The following is a 7,130-nucleotide window of genomic DNA, read 5'->3' on the forward strand; positions in this document are numbered from 1 at the left end:
GAAATCCTGGGACGGATAGGAAGGTTGGCCTGCAGCGAGGGGAACTGCAGGCGCCGCACGGGCGAGCAGGTGCCGCTACCCAATGTAAGGAAATGGGCCCGTGACACAGTTCCCACATAACACACATAGCAGTAAATAAATAACACAACAGTATTTTACGTGGAAAACTCTCAGCTCATGGGATTAAAAACCACGACCTACACTCGTAGGATTTCAACTTCACTAACCGAGCAACTTTAGATTACAACCTATTGTAACCTAGGAAATAAACTCTTAATTCCTCATCTACTTGCAATAACTCTATTGCAAGCCTCTTTGTAATAACTCTATTGCAAGCCTCTTTGAAAAGTGTGAAAAAATCTCTGAAGAGAAAGGCAAGTGACAGTGAGGAACCTGGTTTCTCCAATAAAGCCAAAGTGGAAGTGTCTGAAGTTGACAGAAGAGAAAACCTGAAGAAGCAAAGGGTGTTGTGGGGTAGAGTGTTTGATGCTGATATTCTTGAAAAGTCAGGCATGAGACAGCTGGTTGCAATATGCAAGTTTCCGAAGTGGACTTCATCTGTTTACCATTTAGAGTCCCAAAGTCTATGAAGAGGAAGTTCGCAGTTTTTACGCGGATCTGTTCACTGTGGAAGATTATAATATCTGCCTGAAGGTTAATGGAATGGATTTTGTGATGGATGAAGCTGTACTGGGAAGTATCTTGGGTGTGCCCACTGAGAGGCTCTCGTCTGTTGAAGGGACCTGTTCCCCTGACTTTAGGAAGATCATTCTAAAGTCTCAGGCTGTTCAGAGAGGGGAACGGGTGTACAAGAAGACCCAGCTTCCAAAATATCAGCTCATGTTTGAGATGGTGAACAAGGTCCTGCTCCCTCTCGCGGAAAGACGCTCCATTACTTCAATAGAAGACTTGTTCCTCTTGGAAGCATTGGATGGATACAATACTATCAACCTGCCTGAAATCATGATTGAACATATAAAAAAGGTGGCAAACTTCAAGGATGGGAACCATGATTTGCCTTATGGGTTTCTGCTTACTAGAGTGTTTGAATATTTCAAAGTTCCCTTGGGAAGAGCAATTGTGGTAACTCGAAAGCAAGCATTCTCCATGACTACCTCGGAGGAGTGTGAGTGTATCGATAAGAAGGGGGAGTTGGCAGCAATTCTATGATTTCTCAGTTGATTGATGCTCAGAATATTGCTAACGAGCAAATAAGGAGGCCAAAGGCTAAAAATGCCATTCTTGAGGAACAGCTCAGTCAAGCCAAAGAGGAACCTAATTCTAGAAGTGCACAGGGTGCAGAGGTTGCCTGCTTGCTGGCTGAAAATACAGATCTGAGGAAACAAGTCGAGAACCTGAAAGAGAAGTTGATAAACGAGTAGTTGTGTGCAAATGCTCGAATGGATGTTCTTCTCAAAGCCCTTGCCCTTTCATCCTTACCTCCCTCTTCCAGTGTCCCTTAACCAGACCCATGTTAGTGTCCAGTTTATCTTAGTCCCAGTGTTCTATTTTGGCGCGTTGTTTTTATGACTGTGGTACTTTTTTTTTGTTTATTGTGTGGATGTTTTGTAACTATGGTACTGCTACCTATGTTTTTCTTCTCAAAATTAATCAATGAGCATGTTAGTTTTTTTCTATACATGTTATACTCTTGTGCTATGTTCTTAGCTATGTTGTGTGCACATACGTGGCATGAGTTAACTTTGCTGGACTTCTTTTGCGTTTACTTGCATAATTTCTTTTTATGATGCCAAAAAGGGGAAGACAAATTGAAGAGGAGAAACAGGTTCTGTTTCTCAGGGAATAAAACTAATCTGCAGGGGAATCATATGGAGATCTGGTTCTCAAGGGGAACTTCAATTCTAAGTTTGTCATCATCAAAAAGGGAAAAATTGATAATTTATGCGCCTTTGTGTTTTGATGATTTAACAAACTTCATATGAGAACCAGATAGGGAACCTGATACAAAGCCTCAAAGTGCTCGGAACAACAAGTCACATGTCCGGCACAAGTTCCAATGATATCAGTCAAAGGAATAACAGAGGGAACATATGGCCATCAGTTTTTCCGGTCACAGTACAAGTCAACTCCTTACGTCTGTTAACGATGTTGCATTGGTGCACTGCACACGCTACAGTGCAACAGTCACTTTTTGAAGCATGGCGTATACCGGATACTTGCTTACATCATCCCAATGACCTCACTTATATATTGCCAATATGAGGCAAGGGATGAGACACACTTGCAAAACCCTAAATCATTAACTCTCTCAAGTGTGCAGCCATCCACTCCAAGGCTTGAAGAACAAAGTAGCAATAGAACAAAGGACCAGAATCCAGCACTGAGTCCATCTTGTGTCCTCAGTATTGTTGTATATTTGTTAATGTTATTCACTTGTAATTCTTACTCAATTTATTTAGAAGCATCTCGTAAGATATCTTTGTAAACCATAAACCTTGTGTTTGTGTTTGACTAGAGTTAGTCAAAGTGGTGAGCTTTGTAATAGAGTTATTACAAAGAGGCTTGCAATAGAGTTATTGCAAGTAGGTGAGGGATTAAGAGTTTAATTCCTAGGTTATAATCTAAAGTTGCCCCATTAGTGAAGTTGAAATCCTACGAATGTAGGTCGTGATTTTTAATCCCGTGAGCTGGGAGTTTTTCACGTAAAATACTGTTGTGTTATTTATTTACTGCTGTGTGCGTTCTGTGGGAACTGAGGTTCTCTATACAGTTTGGTGAATTTTTAGTTTGCATCAATTCCAGATTAAGTCAATTAATCCCTTAGTCAAACTACTAGATGCAAATTTCCTAAAATATAAGAAAATCAAGTAAAACATGCAAACAAATATGCAAATATGAAAAATATAAGCGAACAAAATAACCTACCTGCACCTCAGCAACCAAAAATAGAATTTCACTATTCTTTATTCATTGTTTCTTGTACAATGTATCAATAAACTAAATATATTCTTCTTCCTCTAAACGTAGGCCTCAACGGATAGCAATACCTCGCAAAAAAAGAAGAGAAATAGGTTAGTATAATATGTGCCAATTAAAGCTGTGGCGTTATGACAATACTTTAATATGAGGTCTAAATTCGTATAGCAATATATAGTTCTCTCTATGTCAAATAGAGGAATCTTAAAAGCACATGAACAAACAAACAGTCATATGCCAATGCCAGAACTAAAAAAGAATTTTAAAAAACTAAGCTATGCTTTTAATGTCAATTCCAACATGCTAGTAATTACTAGTAATTAGTATGCTTCACAGAATAATAATCTATTTATATATATATATATATATATATATATATATATATATATATATATATATATATATATATATATATATATATATATTATATTAAAAGCACGAAGGTCTTTAGCGAAATGTCGTTTGCCTTTATTGCCCATTAAAAATATATTTCACATTGGATAAATTTGTAATTTAATTATTAGTTTGAAATCAATTAAAATATTAATTATTATTCTCTTACTTATACGCTTCAATCTTCTTCTTTTAGACTTCATAATTTTTCGAACTCTCTCAAACTCTCTTTACTCAACTCACTCTTGCTTTCAACTTCCTTTAACCTCTTTAAGAGAAAGCCTCACTTTCTTCTATTAACTATGGCCTCCTCTTCCAAAAACTCTAGTTCTTCAAAGAACAAAGAAAATACTGATGATGTTGCTCCTCCTACAGTGAGCACCATTATCTCCAGAAAGCTCACTACGGCTAAGGAATTCGAAGAGAAGTTCCCTTCTGCTAACTCTCGTATATAGGTTGTTGGTGTATATTCTTTTTTTATCTGTTATTCTAGTATCCCTGTTGTGAAGGAAGACTGTGATTGCCATGATTTGAACATCATCGCTCCTGATCTAGTGAAGTAGGTAACCTTCACCAAGAAGGGTTTTACGTATGTTTATACGTACTCCTTCAGTTTGGGCCCCTTTTCATTGAGCGGGGGACTTGACTCCGTAATCTTAGAGTTCTGCTTCCGTTACCAGGTCTGCTTGGCATAGGTGAGACCTTCTGTGTAGCGGACGGTAGCCTGTCTTTGGCATTTATGCCAGGAGATGAGGGAAGATTTCTCCCTGGTTCGACTGATGAACCTTTATTCCCCCAAGATTTTTCGTGGGGGAATGATAAACTTTAGCAAACGTGGTCACCAAGTTTTGCTCATGTAACGACCCGGCCGGTTGTTTCGAGAGTTATAGCCCCGTTCTCCTATTTACTACTCCATTTGTACTTTATAGTTGTTATATGACTTATCAGTTTACTTAGTTCGGGTCCGGAGAGAATTCAAGGTGAATTGAGACACTTAGTCTTTTAATTGAAAGCTTAAGTTGGAAAAGTCGATCAGATATCGACTTATGTGTAAATGACCTCAGATTTGAATTTTGATAATTCCGTTAGCTCGGTTGGGTGATTCTGGACTTAGGAGCATGTCCGAATTGTGATTTGGAGGTCGGGAGTAGAATTAGGCTTGAAATGGCGAAAGTTAAAATTTTGAAAAGTTTGACCGGTAGTGGACTTTTTGATATCGGGGTCGAATTTCTGATTTCGAAAGTTGCAGTAGGTTCGTGTGGTCATTTGTGACTTGTGTGTAAAATTTGAGGCCAATCGGACGTGATTTGATAAATTTTGGCGTCGTTTGTAGAATTTAGAAATTTCGAAGTTCATTAGGCTTGAATCCGTGTGTAATTCGTATTTTTGATATTGTTTGAGGTGGTTTGAGGATTTTACTAAATTCGTATTGGGATATAAGACTTATTGGTATGTTTGGTTGAGGTCCGGGGATATTAGGTCGATTTCGGGTGATTAACGGGTCAAGATTTGAAGTTGTAAGGCTGCTGAAGTATGGACTCAGCCGGTGTAATCGCACATGCGGAAGTCTCATCGCAGGTGCGTTGATGACGTCCAAATCCACTACTAAAAAGTAAATAGACACGGCCGCATGCAATATAATTTACCCAACTATGAGTCGGGGTCGAATCCCACAGAGAACAATATGTAGGCGATTAGGAATGTAGGAGAATTATCACTTATTATGCAATGCCAAACACTTAGAATGGTGGTTGAGAAAATATTATAGCAAAATGCGAAAATATAAACTAATCTAGAAAGCAAGTAAAATGATCAATGGCTACAAACATGGATGCATCGGGAATTACACTCAAGTAACGATTCAATATATTTCACAATTTTATAAATATGAGCGAGTTTATGTTAATCTGCCTCGGATAATTATTCTCTATTAGCCTCTCTCGAAGACTAACAAGACTTCCTAATTGAATTATCCCTAAAATAATTAAGAGATTAAGCACACCCGAATATGGCTACAAGTAGTTCATTCTTATCCCTAGGTAGAATCTATAAAGTGAGGGTTAACGCCTCAAGTTCTTGTTAATTAATCTTTCCCAACCCCGAATTATTTTTCCCAAAATTAATCCAAAGTGAATGGGCGAGTCCTAGGGTTAGTTAATCCCTTCGAAAATATTCAAGAACAAGAATAATTAAAGAAACAATAACTCACTTCATAATAAATAAAAATCGTTCAATACATAAGCACAACAAGGTATTTAATCTACACTTTAAATATGAATATTCCCATAAACAAGAATCAAGTGTTGAAAAAAATACTACACACTTAAATATTCAATACAACGCAAGAAAATAAAGAAATGAGCATAAATGAGTAAGAAATTCTCAACCAAAAGTATCAAATCTTCAAGCCCCAAGTGTGTGTGCAAGAACCCTAGTTCCAAAACTTGTCTTCTCTAGTCTAGGAACTGAAAAATAACCAAAGATCTACCAAAGATGTGCTAGGTCGTGTATTAAATGGTTTGGAGTCAAAATAATGAAATTCCAGAACTGCCTAGGCTTTTTCGCCCATTTCTTCATCGCGTTCGCGAAGGTATGTTTCTTTAAGCTTCGCGTTCGCGATTATCCCCACGCGTTCGCGATGGTTTGAGTTCTGCTGCTTCGCGTTCGCGATGTATGCTTCGCGTTCATGGAGGTCTGACTTTCTGATGCTTCGCGTTCGCGATGGACCTCCGCGTTCGCGAAGGGTAATTCACTGGGCAGACTTCCATTGTCCATTTTAGCTCCTTTTTGACTCGTTTTCACATGATTTCTTCACCATCACCTCAAAATCACTTGACATCTGAAATATGCCAATAAACCTCAATAAATGCCTTAGTTTCTCAACAAAATTATACAAAAACCTAAGTATCAAGATGAAATAAGTTGGTAAAATACCAACTTATCATGCGTCCCCGCAGAAGCGGGAGATAAGCCACAGAAGCGGCCAAGGGAGTGAAGCAGCAGAAGGTTGCAGGTGTGATGATGTTCCCACATCTGCGTGACCTTTAGGGGCGCGCCTGCGAGACCACAGAAGTGGCCAAGTTGCCGCAGGTGCGGAAAGCCTAGGCGGAGTCTTTAAATGCGAGACTTCGAGATTTTTTACCATTTCTAACATTTTGAGCTCGGATTATGGAGGTTTTTGAGAGGATTTTCAAGGGAATTCTTGAGGTAAGTTCCTTGTGTTCATTTTTCTTTGATAATTATGTTTCTCCACTGATTTCCCACCCATATGGTGTGTTTTTGGGGTGTAAATTAGGGGTTTGAGGCTAGGGATTTGGAGAGTTGGTTTTGAGGATTTGAATGACCAATTGATGTCGGATTTTGATGAATTTGGTATAGTTAGGCTCGTGAGCGAATGAGCTTTCGGATTTTGTGACTTTTGTCAGATTTTGAGACATGGGTCCGGGGGCCGGGTTTGGACCGATTTTGGATTTTGGCTATAATTCCGTATTTTCTTGTGGAATTGATTCCTTTAGCCTATATTGATTATATTGTACTGTTTGTGGCTAGATTGGGATGTTTGGAGACCGATTTGAGGGGCAAGGGCATTTTGGAGTAGAGTTTAGCCCGGATTAAGGTAAGTAACACTTTCAAACTTGGTTCTGAGGGTTCGAAACCCCGAATTATATGTTATGTGATTGGTATTGAGGTGACGGGCGTGTGGCCGTGCACCGTGAGAATTGTGACCTGGTCGATTCCACGGCACTGTCTAGTTATTCTATCTTATTGATATCCGTTCTTTCATCATGTGATAAAGTAAT

This window comes from Nicotiana tomentosiformis, chromosome 12 (genome assembly GCF_000390325.3).
Source record: "Nicotiana tomentosiformis chromosome 12, ASM39032v3, whole genome shotgun sequence".
NCBI classification, from domain to species: Eukaryota; Viridiplantae; Streptophyta; class Magnoliopsida; order Solanales; family Solanaceae; genus Nicotiana; species Nicotiana tomentosiformis.